Consider the following 17,943-nt stretch of genomic DNA (forward strand, 5'->3'; position numbering starts at 1 on the left):
CTGCCATGTCCATTTGTGGTGGGTTATGCATGCTGGGTTGTAGGGCATTGGGACTTTCCACTGCACTTCCTAACTGAAATGTGTCTGTTCTCATGGGCTGTGCCACTCTGCTTTCTATATTTGGGAGACTTGGCCAAAATCCTCTCAAACCTTCATGTCTTTTCTTTGGGTTTGTTACGTGTGGCAATCATCTCCCTCTTTGCAGGATCCTCACAGGAAGGATCTTGGAGCATCAGCCCTAATCAAACTTGGCACTTGCTCAGGGCAGGATCATATTGCCCTGCATTCCTCCGTGGATGTGGCAGGCAAAGAATCTGTCACCGTGTCTGATGACCTTGCCTGCAGTGCAAAGTGCCAAGAATGCCCCATGTTTTCTCAGGGTGGGGTGCTGTCCACCACCAATGGCCAGCAGAGCTGGTGGGGTGAGCTGGGGCATTTGCTGGTGGGCTTGGTGGGGGAGGAGCCCACATGCCACCACCTGGTTATTTTGGGCAAGGGACTGAGCTGCTGAGCTGGATCTTTTGCAGCTTCACCCAATCTTCTGCCCCTACAGAAACATTTCTCAGACACTAATGCTTTGCCCTTCTAGGTGTCATATTTCTGAGAGACCTCTGTGTTCCCAGTGTGAGCCCAGTGCATATGCTTTTACCCTTCTTCAAATCTCAGAGCTGAAAGGCAGTGACTAAATGTGCTTGAGCTTTTTGCAACCTCCACTGACAGAAGGATGGCTGTCTTGCTGGTCAAAGAGTTTTCTGTCTGCTTATTGACCTCTTTTTTTACCAAGGCTAGACGGATATTGGTTACATTTGGACAGAGGCAAGTGGGAACTTTATTAACAACCATTTAGCCTTTGTCCCTTTTAGATTTTTATGAGCTTAAGAAGTCTTACATCCCTCCAATTTCCATATGAAGAAGTTGAGGCATAATGAGTTGCACTGGTTTGTCCCAAACAAGTCTAACTGGAAAACTGCTTGAAATTCAAATTTCTTCTTAATCAGTCAGATTGTTGATAAGAATTCCCTTCTGTTTCTGGTAGTAGAGCCTGCTGGCATCTGTGTGAAGAAAGGGGGGATGTTTCCTAAATGGCAATTTCCAAGAGCATGCAGTCTTGCTTCTCCTAGTGTGCCCAAAATGAACAAAGAGATGGTTGGAGCAGCAACAAACCATTGTTGTGGATGAACCAGCTATGGAGAATAACAAAAGTCCAAGTCTTCCTTGAGCAAGATGCCTTCTGCCATGTGTGCTGCAGCACCTCAGTGCCCTGTTGCAGGGGGTGCCTGCAAGGTGAAATGCAGCCTCCAGGCATCCCCTCGGAGCAGTGCTCTCCAGGATAGGCTGGATTTTGCCTGGCTTTGTGTGTAAGTGTGGTTGCCAACACCTGCACAAAGCAAAGGCAGAGCAGACCTGCAGAGCAGCCTTGGGTACCTGTCTGACCATGGCAGGGTGCATGGCCAGGTGAAGGTGTGAGCAGCAGCAGCACTGAAGGTGAAAGTGATGCTGGCAGGGCTTTCTACTGGGCTCCAGCCTGTGTATCTTTACTCTTCCCCCATCCTGTGTTGCAGCCCAATCTTTCTCATAATTGTCCACCTGGATCAATTACAGATTGAGCCCTGCAGCCAGCTGTGGGAAGCACAGATGTGTGGCACCATGCAGCATGTCCAGGGACAGCCTGGCCTGCTCAGTGGTCCTGCCTGGAGTCCCATGCCCTTTCCACACTCTATTTGCAATGCAGGTAAACTCTAAAGGAGTATCTCTAAGACAGGTACACCAGTGTGTCTGCATTTTCCTGCCTCTTTGCAGGCTTTTCAATGAAAGACAAAATAGTTGCACGGCTTTTGGTGTTGAGGGTTTGCAGTTTCCCTCTTGAAACCCTAAGGTGTGTGTCACAGGCCCATGTCAGCAGACACCAGACAGACAGCTAAGAAGGAAATCATCCCTGTCAAGCTTTAGGACTAGATACCATGTAAAAAGCCAAAGCAGGATAGCTCATGGATGGAGTAGAGCTGGAAATAGAAAGTGACAGTGCAGTGGAAGGGTGTAGTGGAAAATCAGGAATTGCACCTTGCAATGAGTCTAACCAGGACCCCAGGGGAGAGAGCTTCCAGGTGTTGTGGAAGCAGCTTTACACACCTTCATGGGGAGGTGTTTGGCAAAGAGCTAATTCTCAAACTTTGGTGCATGACCCCTCACTTATCTACTGGTTAGTGAGTGCTGCAGGACACCACCAGTTCATGGGAAGAGACAGTCAGAAAGGGAGCAAAAAGTACTAGGTAGGAAAGGAGACAATTTTCAGGAATCCCTGAGGTGTCCTTGCCTTGGCCTCTTCAGACCTTGTGCACTCTCTGGTCTGCCCTTTTGGCTACAGTGCCTGCTGTGGTACCACTGCAAAACCACTGGTGTGCACACTTTGGGGACTCCTGTGGCAGGACAGGACAGGATGTTTATTGGGAAGGGTAGGGGTGAGGAGGACAAATGCACCAGGCATGGTAGGTTGGTAAGAGAAGGGCTGTGAGTCCTGCTCAGATTGAGATTGAAAACTACTTTGCCATCTGGTGCAAGAGTGTCTGAGGCAGAGGGGATGTGTGATGGACAGGAAGGAGGGGTGCATGAGGAAGTACCTATTGTTTTAATAAAGGAACGTTTCCCTGAATTTCTCTTTTGGCACCTGAGGGCCCTTCCCAGGATGCCCTGTTTGACTTCCAGGGCAAAGGCAGTGCACACACACACAGAGCCCCATCTTGTTCCTGCAAACCCACAATCCCATCAGCACATGGCTCCCCTTCCTTTTGATAACAGGGAAGGGGATGCGGGGGTTGGAATAATGACAGAGCCGATTATAATTCATATTTTTTAATGTCTGAAGAGTGAAAGGCCTGCCCAAGTCCCCCAGCTGAGCACAAGCCAAAGTGCTAAATCCCTGTAGGGGTGTGTTTTATTACTGACGCTCTGCGTGTCGAGGCTGGTCGCGGGGTCTGATGCTGTGTGTGTGGAATTTTTGTGGCTATTTTCTATTGTGCCAATGAAAAGAAGGATCCCATCCGTGTAATAAAAGGGAAACTGGAAGTTTTCCACGCCTACATGGAGGTGAATGCTTGCAACATTAGTGTTTTTAGTAAGCATTTTACCTTCACTTTTCTGTGTGATCGCACTGCAGACGATGCAGCAGATGTTACTGGGGCTCTGGGTGGTGACTGGATGTGATGGGATTCTCAGTGGCCCTTCCACTGAAGGCTTTGGCTGCTCCTTGGTTAGGCTGGCCTGTTTTATAGTCTCCTAATCCTTCACTGGGCAGCGTGTGCTGGGTTTGACTCATCCCTGACTGTTCCCCTTTCAGGAACAGAGCTCTGATGGAATGATGGGGACAGGGAGGCACTGATGGCTTCCTGACCCTCTCCTGACCATCTGGGTGAGCCCAAACAAGTTGTTTGCTCCTCAGGACTCTGTTTTTTCTGGGTGCCTGATGTCCCACACAGACTGAAGGCTGAGCTGGGTATGGAAGTTGCCCTTAGCCAGGCTCTCTACACAGTGCAGTAGTAGTGAGGGAGCTGCCCTTCCCACATCTGTCCAAAGCCACATCCTCTAAGTACTGATAGCAACTGGCTGCAATCCTGTAAGCTTTCAAAGGTCATCCAAGCCTTTTGGATGTGACAATGTGGGGAGCTCCAAAGCATTGGCAACCTGGACTGTCCTTGTACCTGTGCAGCCCTTGGTCACTTAAAGCAAATTTCCACCATGAGAGTACCTGTGTCACTCCCCTGAGACAGGGGCTGCCTGGACAGTCCCCAGGAGCTCCCAGACATCCCTTCTCTCTGTCCCCTCACTGAGGGGTGTGTTGTCCCTGCTGTAGCTGTGTTTCTGCTGCCACCAGAGCAGATGAGAGCTTGTTGGGACACAGGCCCACAGGTGGCTGCTCACAGCTTCTGCACCCAGCTTCAGCCTTGTCTCAGGTGAAGAGGAGGATGTTCCCTGTGAGGTGGCTCTCTGTCTTTCCCTTTCTATCAGCAGAAATTGCACCAGGAATAGGCTGAACCACACCAGCCCTGGTGGCAGCTCCCACCATTCCAGGATGGGTCTCTTCCTCTCCCACACAGCTGGCCCACGTGCTGCTGTTGCTCAACCTCCTCCTTTCTTCCCTTTTGGCAATAATGTGGGCAAAACCAGCCTATAAATCTGTCCAGATTGTGAGCTTCAGTGCCTGACCCTGCATCTCCAGTCTGTACTTGTAATGCCTGCAATGTGATCTGCCATCCAGGGCTGAGATGCTTTGGGCTTTGAACTTTGCACCCTAAGAACACACTCAGTTGTTTGACAGAGGTGTGAGGTTTTCTCTGAAACTTCCACTGGATTTTTTTTCACCTTTCAAATCCTACTTTTTTCCCTCCTGTCCCCCAGAAGAGCATGCTCAGGAGCTAGAGGAGCAGGCAGGCTGTGAGCAGGGTGGGAGCTGCTGGAGAGAGGAAGGGCAGCAGCAGGGCTGTGACAGAACACGTGCCTCCTGCCCTCAATTAGCCTGTGTGGCCATCACTGCTGAAATGAAAGCACAGCAGGTCTCCAAGGAGCTCTCTCATGGGTCTTGCTGAACTTACAAGCTGGGACCACAGTATAACTTAATTTCCTGAAGTGTCAAGTGGCTTAAACTGGCTGCCTGCTCTATTGGTGTTGGTTTTTCTTTTTAATGAATACATTGTACTTCCATTTCCTGCAAAAAAAATTCCTATCAGTGTTTGATGATTGCTTAATAAGAGAAATCAGTGAGCTCATGGAAAGTTCACATCCTGCAGATGAATATAACAGCTATAAGATTTCTTTGGGTTGCCAGGGGTTGGTGGTTTTTTTTGGTTGTGGTTTGATTTATTTGTATTTTTTCCTTCCAGCCAAGAACATTGATCTAAAGCTGTATTCTGAAATGCTGAGACCATTGGTGAGCTGTAGGAGGCCTTCAGCAATCACCAGCTGTACCCCAAAAGGAAAAGGTAGAATTTGGATGAGCAAGCTGGGAGAAGGTATAACAAATTGGGAAAAGCAACAATGTTGGGGACAAAACTGTCATGTTTATACTACCTGTCTTGTGACAGACTGTTGGTTTTGTTTGATTTTGCAAGAGAAGAGGGCTTATATAATTGTATTGTGGGTGTGAACTGTAAGGCTTGCAGGAAAGCCTAAGGGTCCCAAATGGATTTGTTGTTATTTTTCCTATCTCTATTTCTAGACAAGCCTTTATGTTATTTCATATGTGTGATTTCTGAGTGCTGTTAGCTCTTTATTTAAGATGAGTCTTTTATAGTTCTTCTGTGAGCTAACACTCTTTTTAGACCTGGAGATATTGTGTTTATAGGGAACCTGGTAGAAAATTTAAAAAGCCTTTTCTTCATGTTAATTTCCACGATTAGTGGAATACTCCTCTGGAGATTTCTCACTTCAAAGTGCTGTGCAGTCTATCAGCTAACTGCATGGCCCAGGTAAATGGGAGGTAAATAAAATAAAACTCCCTGCCATTCACAAAGCTTTTGAATTTTTCATGAGTCTCTGAGTGTGGTGTTGAGCAGGGAGCCATGGAGCCACCCATTGGGAAATATTTGGCAGAGGGACTGACTGACACAGGCCTGAAAGGAAAATCTTGTGTTGTGACTGTTTGCTTTCCAAATGTCTCTTGCAATTTGTGTCCTCTCATGGTTCTCATCTCCTTTCCTTGCACAAGACCATGGTTTCCCAGGCTCTGGGGGAGAAAGGAACTAGCCAGCAATTGTAATGGAAACCCTTGCCTGATTAGGTGTTAGGAACTTATTGAAAATAATGCCATTTTTATGCCACTTCCTATGTTTTAGAACCTAAGGGCCAGTAAGGGACAAATTGGTCAAGCAAAAATAAAAAAAAAAAAAAAACCCTAAACATAATGAGGATTTTATTCTTAAATGACAATTAGCATTGGTCTGGAGCTGAGGAGTGCACCAGCTTTTTTGAGAAGGAGCAAACTACATTTTTCTCATCACACCACTCACACAGGCATATTCTTTTGTTTGGCTCCTTCCTATCTCAGTGCATTGTATATCCATATGAAGGAGTATCATCTGATTACACAGTAATGTCTTGGTTCCCTAAATATTGGAGAATATTAAGACACTGAGGTTAATGAACCTTGGGGTGGGGTACTGCCTGTTACAGAGGGAAGATTTGTTAATTTTTTGTCGTTGGGTCCTTGTGTCATCCCTTTGTGTGTATGTGTGCACACTCCTGGGTGTAGAAAGCTAATGTCTAATCACATTCCACAGAAGGCAATTTGAGATGATAAAAATAAGTAAAGAGAATATATTTTTAAAGGAGTGTAATTGCAAGAATGTCCTTCTACATGGCAAGGCTGAGACAAGGTGTTATGAAAGTAAAAACATCCATCAGACCCCAGAATTTTGGGTATAGACTGTTTTGCAATTGTCCTCTGGCTTTCAGAGCCCTTTTTGTCTCCAGAGGAGACTCTTTTTACTGTCATAGAGGGGAAGGGTGCAGTGACTGATGGTTTTGTGCCTGGCCAGTGTGAAGGCAATGGGCTGTAAATCCAATTACTTCCTTACTAATACAGCATCACTTTGCATTAATCTGGCCACTCTCACTACCCAAATTTCTGTTACAATTTTATTATGGGTTACCCAAACCGAGGAAAGAGGGAAGTTTTGCCCTTCACAGATAAACCATTTCCTTGGGGGCCTTTCTCCCCTGTCATCCCCTGCCCCAAATGAGCTGGAAGCAGCTCCTGGTGGGAGAAGCCAGCTGAGGTCACCCACGAGCATTGCAAGAGGCTCCCCTGTTTCCTCACCCCAAGGGGCTGAGATATTTAGACAGCTGCCTCACTATGAATGGGACTCTCTGGCACAAGAATTAAGCAAAGATTAAATCAGTTTTAGCTGTTAAATGTGTGCTTTGCACAGCATTTACCAACTAAAAGGCTAATTATCTTTGAACTTATGCACGTGGTTTTAGATGTGATCCACACAAGTTGCTATTTTTTCCTTTTGTCTACAAGGAGCTGAAAATCAGGATAAAAATGAGATGCTGGTGTCAGTAAGGGCACAGCCTTGTCAGTAGGCTGGAGGCAGTGCCAGCTCTGCAGGGAAATAGGGCACCTACGAATGAGAATAGGTTAAAAAAATTACTTTAACACTTGTTATTTAAACTCTCCTGCTCAGTGGAAGTTCATGCTCTTGATTAAGGAAGGGCAAGTGTGCATGAAGGTAGGAAAATGAGACTGCTCTGAGAGAAAGCCAAGCTCCTAGCTAGAGGGAAAATTTACTCTGGATGTTGATGCTTGCAGGGCACAGAGAGTGAAATCTGGGAGGTGAAGAGCACTGCAAGACCTGCATAGGTTAGTGCAGAGAAAATCAGATTGAGTTTTAGAAAGTGCTGCAGGGAGATAAGGAGGAATTTGATGCTGGGTTGCAATAAAATAGAGAAAGGGGCTGCATGCCCCTGTGCAGCCTGGGCTCTTTGGAGAGCTGCTCAAGATAGCCATGTTAATGAAAATACAGACAATGGGGGGAGGTAACATGGTTCATAAAATGTTGGTGCCATTTAAAAACCCTTCAGGGAAGCAAGTAAGCACTGCCAAATGGTGATAAAAAATTCTGGATCTTCCCATCCTTCCCATCTACTATGAGCCAAATCATGACATAAGACAAACTTTTTTCTTTTTTTTTTTTTTTTTTAACCTTTAGATTACCCTTAAATTATATTTCAAGCTTCTTTCTTAACCATAAAGCATGCAATTGTTACAGAAATGGGTCCAGGGATCAAAAGTGAATTTTTCATACAGCCACTGAAGGAGGGCTGATGGGAAGCTTTTTCTTGAGTGGCCTTTCACACAGCTGAAGAAGTGCCTCTTGCTCCCTGTAACCAGCTCTCTCTCCTCTACTAAACACCCCAGCTCATGTGTTGGCTGGAGATGGTTTCTCAATTTTCTTGTCCTTGGACTCTGTGACCTGTCCATATTTTTCATGAAGAGTGGATGAGGCTACAGTCAAGAGCTCACCTGTGCTGAGCAGGCAGGAAGGATGCCTTTACAAGCATAGAATCTTGCAGTGATTTTTACTAAATTAAACCTTCCCACCTCCAATTTTCATGAATTATCAAGATGATTTTGATTTTTGATCTGCTTTTCTATGTAATGTCAGATCATCTTAGCTTTTTTTTTATTTTTGGCCTGCAGAAGTGTCAATTAATATATTGTCAATTAATTAATGTGATTTTCTTTATGAAACTATTGAATGGAACTAATTTCCAGAATCAAGGCTGGCAAACAGGACACCCAAGATGATGCAACTTATGAAATACTTATCAGGTGTACCAGCTACAACACTTCTACACTGTTTAGGAGATTAATAGTTATTTTTCTCCTCTTTCTGTTTCATGAAAGCCTCTCATGGGCACAAAGGAAAAAAAGTTGGCAGAAAGTAGTTAAAGAGCTGTCTTGAGCCCAGACTCTGACCATCTGACATCAGCTCAGACCTTCTGATACCAGGTACAGGTACAGTCCCAGCCTGACCTGTCACCTCTCTGCTGCTTGTCATATCTCTATTTTGTCACATGTAAGGTGTGGATCAATAAAGTTGGTTCTGTTAGCAGTGATGAAGTTTCCTGCATTGATGTCAGAGAGCCAGTGCTATGAAAAGGCCAGACTAAAGAAAATGTCAACAAGAACATTTTGCTTCAATGACAGGCCAAGCATGAATTGTAGGACAATAACACTATGATTTCTGAATTTGAGATTATGCATTTGAGGAACCCATTGAGGCTTAGCAACATGCCTTAACAGAAGAAAGATCTCCAGCAGCTTTGATTTGAAGGTATCACAGGAAAACCAATTTAACAATGCAAATAGGTTCTGAGGTGATGATGAGAACATGAATATGTTACCCAGAGTAGGACTGAGCAGCAGCAAAGTGTTGGTGTGGCAAGGTTCACAAAATGTAGTTTTGAATGACAAACACCAGTTTGGGCAAGAGGTTTTCACTCTGAGCCAGCCAGGAGAGGTTAGAGATCCACACAGGACAGGTTCCTGATGACTCCACTGCTCTGTCCTTATTCCCATGGCTCTGCTGGTTGCCTACCACCTTGGAGAGGAGCTGCAGGCACTTCACAGTGGGCTTTTGTCATTGGTCAGAGATCTCTGTGAATGTAAAATCAGGGAGAGATCCATCCCATCCCTGCACAACTGATGTTTGTAGATGATGGGTGGGGCAGGGATGTCTCAGGGAGTTACACTGCCTTGGGCTATGATCTCATAAGTTAAGCAGGGTTGGGCCTGTTTGTTTTTTGGATGGGGACTTAGAAGGAGAATTTGATTGCTACAGTCAATTTGACTTGGTAATTCAGAAGGTGGTGCTCTTCCCCCTAGGTAGCTCAGGCTGACATGCCAGAATGATTAGGCTCACCACAACTCCTTACCTTTTGGAAAAAAATGTAAACCCAACATCCTCACCTTTCCAGAATGAACATCACGGGACTCCTGCTATAACCCCAAAGTCCCAACCAAATTCCATCTCAAAGCAACCACACCCTGCAGATGGAGATCCACCCTGCCCTTCCAGGAGGATCAGTAAATTCTGCTTTCCCTGCTGGGTTCATGGCATCTCCAGCTGACTGCTCAGCACAGACAGTACCACTGGCAGGCAGCAAATGCCCTCTCAGTTAACCTGTGCAAGTGTCCTCACTGTAAAGGGACTCTTTAAATGGGAAGAGTTTCCACCAGCAGCAGGGATTTTGGAAGCCTTGGTGATACCTGGTTTGAGCAATGGCCTCCTTGTGCTGAATGTAGCAGCTGGTGCCTCTCTCTGTTTTGCCTTTGTCTCTTCCTACTGCATCACAGTGCCAGGCTCTCAGAGCACAGGCACACTGCTGCCCACTGCCCTATCAGAGGGACAACATACATTTTTCTCAGCTGTTTTGCACACCTCTTCATATTCCAGTGTGGCTACTTGGGCCAGATTCTGGAGTGAGGTAAGTTGGTTAGCAGCATGTAGGTGTAAAGTGCAGCAATTTTCTGTTCTGAGTGGGTGGTAGGGTAGGGGTGCAGCAGGAAAAGCAGCAGAGAGAATGGCATTAGATAACATGGTGTCTGTGCCCAGGGCTGCTGGGAAGGGAGCTCTGATTGCTTTGGCCATGTCTGAAGGCAGATTTGCTCGCTATTTGTTTGTTTTCTAAGCTGTGAATGTGCTTGTGTGCATTCTTCTCTTTTGGTTGAGCTTAAACCATTCCTAATCCTGTTAGCAGAGATCAATCTCCCTGAACCACAAGTGAGTGTGTGCACGGGAGTGTGCACGAGCTGAATTAATTCTGTGTGAAATCACACAGGGTGTCCTTGTGTGCGCAAACACAGCCTCACGTTCCTTCCAGCACCCCTGGCTTGCCCTGCCCTGCCTTGCCTGCCTGCTCTCCCCTCTTGGCAGGGGAGGTCACATTGAGGCATCTCATGCTCAATTTCCACAGGAAAATAAGCAAATCCCTCTTCAGCAGCAGGAAAAGTGAAGCCAAAGGAGGCTCTCTGTGTGGGGTCACCCTGTCCCTGACCTGGTGACATGCAGGAGGAGGGGGGCTCCCTGTGTTAGCCCTGCTGCTCCGTTCTGGCACAGCACAGTGGGAGAGGCAGCTGGGCTTAGCTCAGGATTTTGCATATTCTTCACCATGCATGTCCTGTCTTGACAGTATTTATGCAAATTTTTTAAATAGAGGAAAAAGCTGTCACGTAAAACAAAAAAATTCATCCGAAGGCCAAATATGTAGGTTGGTTGGCTTCTGTGTTTTCTTTCTTTTTTTTTTTTTTTTCTTCCCCCAATTAAAAATAAGGTAACCTATAAACCAATGATCTAGTTTAATATCCTCATTACATGTTCCAGGCAGTATCTGAGTCACACCGTTTGTGCTGTGCTTTGTACCCCTGCGGGGGATGTAAAAGCTCCATTTTTGGAATATTCCTAGGTCCACCCCAGTCAGATGTGCCAGGTGAGAGTTCCAAGTGCAGGATTGTGGGTAGTGAAAGTGAATTCTCTCAGGATACAATTGCTGTCAGAACAGGACCCACAGGTCAGTGTTTGAGATAATTGGTTTGGGTGGTTCTGTCCTTGCAATCCATGTCACCTTTTTGAGTGGAAGCACACCTGAAGTCAAAAGAAATTCCCAATGGATTGTCTTGTCCTAATTTTTGTTTCTGGTTGGTGGAATTCCATTGAGTTTAATTCCCATCTAATGCTAAGATCCATCAATTTTAATTGTCATCAGAAAACACAAGGAGCAACAAAAGGAGCAGCTGAAGGATGTCTCCTCTTCAGCACCATAAGAACTGCTGTATGTTCTCCTGTTGTGGGCAGCCAATTCTCATCAGCATGGACATTTCTTATGCAGGTAGGGGTCGGGTCTTCTGGCTTGTCTGGACTATTTCACCCTAATATTTTTGCAGAGGTAACTAGTAAGAAGCTTACTGGTTAATACCAGCTGTGATAATGTGTTTTGGGACACAGATTCTTGTTTGCTAAGAGCCAGAGTAAACAAGACTTGCCTCCTGGGATCTGCATACCTCAACAGTCCAGAGATCATTGTGGAGCTTCTTTTGATGGAGATTCAAGGTCACAGTTGAGATACAGCAATGCAATAATTTCTTGCTGATCAGCTCACAGCTCCTGTTATGAGCCACAGTGCCAAACCCGCCTTTCACATAACTAAGAGCATCTACACTGAGGGTTTCCACCACCCAGCTCATGTACAAGTGCCTTCATCTGTGGGGCAGCACTTGTGAGCTTTTTCCACCATCATGGAACACAAGGCTGAATGTTTCCTTCACTTTAGAGCACTTTGTACCCAATGGGAAGGGGCTGGTAAAGAGATTCTCCTTTGGGCTATAGATCCCCCACCTGCTGTATCCCCATACCCCTCCCAGTGTGGTGAGCTCCAGGCACTTGGCAGATCTCAGCCCTTTTTCCACTCGAATTGCAGTTTCCTCCTTGGGCTGTGTCTAAATTTCCTTGGCACAGAGGGAAGGGCTGACGTTACCACCACTCCAGGGAATGCAGCAGCATACAATTATTACCTTTCAGATATGCTACACAGATATGCTTGGAAACCTCCATTCTTTCTTTCCTTAAAAATACATGGCTCTAGTTGCTGCATTTGGAAGCAGTGGGTCTCTGACTCTCATGGTTTGCCTGTTCAGGGTGACACCTGCAGTAAATGTCACAGCTCACCCATGCCATCCATTTCTGTGTCTGGCATTGGGCAGAACCAGCCAGACTGCACCAAAAACCAGCCTGCAGGACTGCTCCCATAAGGCAGCACAGCACTGTTGTGCTTGGCTTCCCTCTGTCCCCTGCAGCCCTTCTGTGCCATCCTAGACCTTGTGCCCTTGGCTGTACCTGCCACAGCCTCCTCCTGCAGCCCTTCAGTGCCAGGCAGGAGAGTCACCCCTGGGCTGACACACAACTCCCAAATTATTTTAGGTGTGTTGACTTCAGGCACACACACCAGCAACTAATGGCCACAAGGCCAAGTGCCACAATTGTGGGCATGGCTGCTCTGCTCCAGCCCTGGCTGGTGTCAGCAGGAGATGTTCTGTGCTGCCTGTCCTGGGAGGCTGGGAAATGCTTTCTGGGCTGGGTGCCACTGAAGGTACAGATACAACCTTTACCTACTAACTCATGAAATTGCTTTTCCCAGTGCAGGGGTACACCTGCATGCTATTAGAATTTAGAGATTTCAGGTTCCAGACCTGCTGCTGGCTTCAATGAGTCTATTGTACCTTTATTTGAAATATTGTCTCTTGGATTTTTTTTTTTTCCTTGAAAGTTATCGTTTGAAATTTCTTTTTTGATTAATGTCTAAAAGTTTTCCTTTACCTGATTTACCCTCTTCTTCTCCTGAAAAATATGTATGCATGAAAAAATCTGACTTCTGGAAGTCTGGATACTTTCCTAATGCATTTAATAGTACTGAGGACATGAAATACTGTGCTGAATCCTCTGGGAAGCCTACAATTAATGGGATGAAAATACCTTCTGTAAATGATTGAGCTCATGAAACAGTGTGAGTAATTAAAATGCTGTGCAGGACAGAGCTGAAAATCTTTACAGGATTATCAGTGAGGCATTGTTTAAAAGATGTCCTTGGGTTGGACAGTGGCAGCAACACTGAGTGCAGGCATTACTCAGAGCTTCTGCTGAGAATGGAAGGTGCCAGGCACCATGTGCAGTACCTGGTTAATCTTCTGTTTTCCCCATTTTTATCCTTGCTGTTCCAGCAGATAAGAGCTCTTCACAGCTTATTTATTTCATCCCAGGAGGTCTGCAGATTGATTGATTGAATGCTGGGGGATTTTTGTTTGTTTGCTTGATTGTTGTGGTTTGTTTTTTAAACCAGTCTCTAGTGATGGTTGGGAATGCAGAGCCAGGGAAGGGACAGCTTTGAAAAGTTCTCTGTACATCTGCTTGTGAGGTGGTCTTAGTGCATGTGTGCATATGATCTTCTCCCAGGACAGGCACCAAAGGGCTGCCCACAGACCTGGTTAGACATCTAACACCTAGCTGAAGTTTCCATGCCTTGTTTCCAAAGGCATTTTGGTGGAAAGTGCCTTAGCTCATTGGATACCAAAATTGCTATGACTTTTATAGGATTGATAAGCCTAACCTTATTAGGACCCTTTGAAAATTCCTCTAGGAGTCCATTTGCCACGCACCCAAAATCCTTGCAAAGTATAATCAAGGTTTGGTTTTTGTTTGGTTTGTTTTGTGCCTGGAGCTGCACTTCCCAACGTGGCAAGTCCTGTCCAGCTTGCACAGAACAGCTTCAGAAATGGCAAAGGCTGCAAGGTGCTCACACACTATGATACAGTTGGGCAGATTGAAAAGGACAGTGACAGGTTATGCAAGTGAGCAGTGGGTAATTTCCTTTGTGAAGATGTTTAAAACTCACCATTGTTTTGGGCTCGTGAGTGGAAGTTTATTGTGATAAATTTTGGAGGATAAGGTCACATCTCTGTTTCCTGGGTGAAAAGTGAGGCCAGGCAAATACAGGACTAGAGTTACAAACAGAGCTTGCAGATGCCTGCATCCTTTCAGGTGAGGGGTGGCATGAATGATCTGGTGGGTGTGGGCAGGAGGAGGGGTGTGAAGGGGAAATGATTTGCACACAGGGGGCCTGGAGTGAATTTGAGTTGAAGAACTTTGCAGGGAGGACAAGAATGAGAGAAAGGGAAGAAGACAGGAAAAAAGACATTTTCCTTGGTTGGGTGAAGATGATGGGACTGGAGGAACTGGTGTGAAGTTGTGTGTGAGTGGGTCAGACCTGAGCCATGCATGAGGGCAAGGGGGGCTGACTTGGGTCCAAAACAGGTTAAACAAGGACACATGGCAAGGAGGTAGGAAAGGGAGAGGGAGCTGAAGGCTGGGAATGTGGAAGGTGAGCCCAGCATGACAAAGGGGGTGAGGTGGCAGGCAGACCTTTCCTTTTCCAGAGGCAGTTGCTTATGAATACCCATTATGTCTGTTTTTATCTCTCTGCAAGGAAGCTTTCCAAAAGCATGAATAATACCTTATTAGGTAGAGGGTAAACCCCTCCTTTTTATCCTGCTTTAATTCATGCTTCCTCTGCTTTGGTGGCTGCCTTGTACATGGTGTGTTAGAAGTGCAATTATCATTCTTCCTGGTTGGGTGGAATGAAGGGCGTAGCCTCTCACAGCATCTCCTGGAGGCTTATTACTCAAGAGAGAGGAGCTGTGCACGAGAAGCCAAATTAAACTGGGCAAAGAGGAGGCCATTTCCACTGCAGGATGGAACAGATTGTTGTGCTGAGGACCAGGCTGGGAGCTGGTCTGGGGGAGAATGTAGCTGGAAGGCTGCGATGTCGGGAATCTGTGCCATGGAGCTGAAAGGCAGAACACTGTGGCTCTTTGTGGCTTAGCCTGCCTCTCTGCCTTTTGTCCACTGCTTTACAGATGTGGTTTGCTGACTGTCCTCTGTTTGACAGTGGAATACTGTCCTGCACAGACTTCCAGGCTCGAAGTTGTAAAATTCTCACCCCTGCCTCTGGTCTTCTTCAGGATCCTGACTGTTTCCTCTTAGACAGCTATCCAGACCTAGTTTAAAGATCCCAAGTCATGGAAAATGCATTGCATCCTTGAAAGAACCACCTTCTCCATTCCTTTTTAAAAAAGCATCGCTTTTCTCAGCATGAATTAATCTGTTTTTTAGCTTCTTTTCCATTGCATCACCACTGTTTTCCCTCTGCTTTTTGGCTAGAGTGCCTTACACACCACTCAGTGGTCAGCTTTGAGGGGCAAACAGTGTCTCCATCTCTATTTGCCAGGATTACAGATGTCTCTGAAGCTTTCTGAGCACCAGGCAGCAAACAGTTAAGGCAGCTGAACAGAACATTTTGTAGGGAGCCAGGTGAGCAAAGAACAGATAAAGGCAGCACCTGCCTATGGGTTTGGAACAGCCTGGGGCCATGGATAGAATGTAAATACACTCTGAAAATCTTATTGTCTGACACTCTGCCAGCGTCTTCTGGGCTCTTGTCATGGAAAATATTTCAGCTGAGGTCATTCAGTCAGCAAAAAACCAGGATTTAATACCCTCTGAGGTGCCAACTTGCTTCTTTCTTTGTGTCGATAAATAAACAAAGTAGGGTAGCATTTCATGTTGCCAGGATGATCTTTGTTTTATTAGGAAGGGCTTAAAGGTTGTTGATTTTCTTTTCGGGGCTTCTTTTTCCTTCCTCCTCTTTAAATGCAAAAACTGTATGCTTCTGCTCCCTTTCTCTGTTTGCTCTTCCCGGCTCATGCACACGCCCAGCCTTTAGAGTTAGAACTCATGTCTGCTTCTTGTAAATCTCTGTTGGCTGCCCCAGGCTGTGTTTTTAATTCCTTTATTCAGCTTTGAGATGAGTAGGAGAAAGGTGCAGCTTTTTGAGATGATGGAAGTTGCCATTTCCCTTCTTCAGTCAATTAGGCACTTTGGTTGTTTTCAGCTAATTCTCTAAAACTTTCCATTGATGGTAGCACTGAGGGGTGTGGGGGGAGCTGAGGGATCTGGGAGGGAGAAGAGGGAGGGCTGGTAACTGGATTATCTGCTGGTGGGATGACTGATTTGCTGCCTGTGCCTCTGGGAGAGAGGAACAACCTGACTTCAGAGCTGTGTTGAGGGCAGCTGAGCTTCTGGTCAGCCAGATTTATGGCTTTTGATTGTATTTGTGCAGTGCCTGTCCTTTCTCAGGAGTGACATGAGACGTGGTGATCCTGTCAGTGTGCTCAGGGAAACCATTGCTTTTTCTTCCAAATCCTTGCAATGGGAAATGCCTTCAAAGTTTGCATGGAGCTTCCTTTAATTATGTGTCTTGGAGACCCTTCCCCACATCTTTCAGCTCCAGACCCTTCCACCAGTGATGTGAGAGCAAGATGGGCTTTGCCTTCTGGAACATCAGCTCTTTCTGCTTTCAGGCAGGAAGGAATGAGATCAGTCCTTCCACATCAGCACTTTTCTTTATCTTGTTTTCTGCCCTAAGTCTGTCAGGGTCTGTGGCTCACCTGGTAATGAGTCTGCAAACCTTGGGGCAGGGAATCGTCTCACCTGATTTTAGTTATCTAAAACTAAGACATAAAGTTTAAGATTGTCATCTAGACTCCCTCTTTGCTCAGTGAAGAGTGATAAACAGCCCATGCCATTCACCTTACCCACTCTAGACATCTGCCTAGGCTGGGATGATTCACACTTTGGAAGCTCCGTGTGCTCCACAAACTGTCTGGGAGGCACAGCTGAACATTCAGATCTGGACCCCTCACTCTCACAAGGCTCTTATCCAAGAAATCCAGCACCTGCTTCTTTCTACCATTTACCATGGATATTGTCTATGTGCAGGGTAGAATTGCACTGTCACTTGTTTTAAGGGGAGTGACCTGTGCCCATCTGGTTGTTGAGATGTCTTTGTGCTGATTTTGGTTTTGATGGAGATGGTGTTCTGTTTGTGGTGGCCCAGAGGATCAGAGGAGGTTTTCAAAGTGAAAAGGTACTAACTACTTTGTCAAATGTTGTCATTCTGCTATCAATTTTTTTCAGTCAATCAGGTGGATTTTAAGGTTCAGAGCTGATGAAAAAATATGGGGGCCTGGTTTCCATTAAAATGAAAGAGCTCAACTGCTTTATATTTACCCTTATGCTAATCTGTGATGTGATTGCTTATCCTTGTGTATATCTTTGAAGGGGAAAGACTGCAGGCATTCCCCACCCCACATGAGATACAGACCTTGAAATACAAAGGGGAAAACAGAACTTGGAGCCCAGCTAATCTTCTCGGGTTGCTGCTGGGAGCACAATGGTGGCAAATTGCTGTGGCAGGGGACCCTGCTCTTCAAGCAAAGACAGGAACTAGGCTGACAGGACAATAATAGTGTTGGCTCAACTGGCAAACACACATCCCCTTTGGACAGACTCAAAATGTTACATTGAGAAGCAGTTAATACACCGTTGTGTAAAGTTCCTAATGGACTGGAGCCAGAATGCTCCATTAACCACACACATATAAAATATTCATTGAGCTTGGGTTTTGTTGCCAAGCTGGAGGAAGGGGGAGAAGCTTTGTGTATGGAGATAACACTGTCAGTATTGAGGGCTGAAGGGAGGAGTTGATGATGTGTTCTGAAATCTTTTATTCTTTTTAAGAAGAGAAGTACTTTTGATCCTTGGCAGGGGGCTGAGGGGTGCAAAGAGGATTAAATGCAATACTTGCCAGGTTTTACATTTCTTGTTTAATTGACCAAGGGTTGAAGGCACCTCCTGCCTCTGTGCCAGACTCCCTGATCTGTTCTGTACCATGTGCTTTCTGCAAATTAAACACAGGGCCAGTCATTAGAAAATAAAAATATTGCAAAAACCACAATTGTGTTGCCCAGAAGGTTGGCTTCTAAGTAGAAGAAAACTT

This window comes from Oenanthe melanoleuca, chromosome 9, assembly GCF_029582105.1.
Source record: "Oenanthe melanoleuca isolate GR-GAL-2019-014 chromosome 9, OMel1.0, whole genome shotgun sequence".
NCBI classification, from domain to species: domain Eukaryota; kingdom Metazoa; phylum Chordata; class Aves; order Passeriformes; family Muscicapidae; genus Oenanthe; species Oenanthe melanoleuca.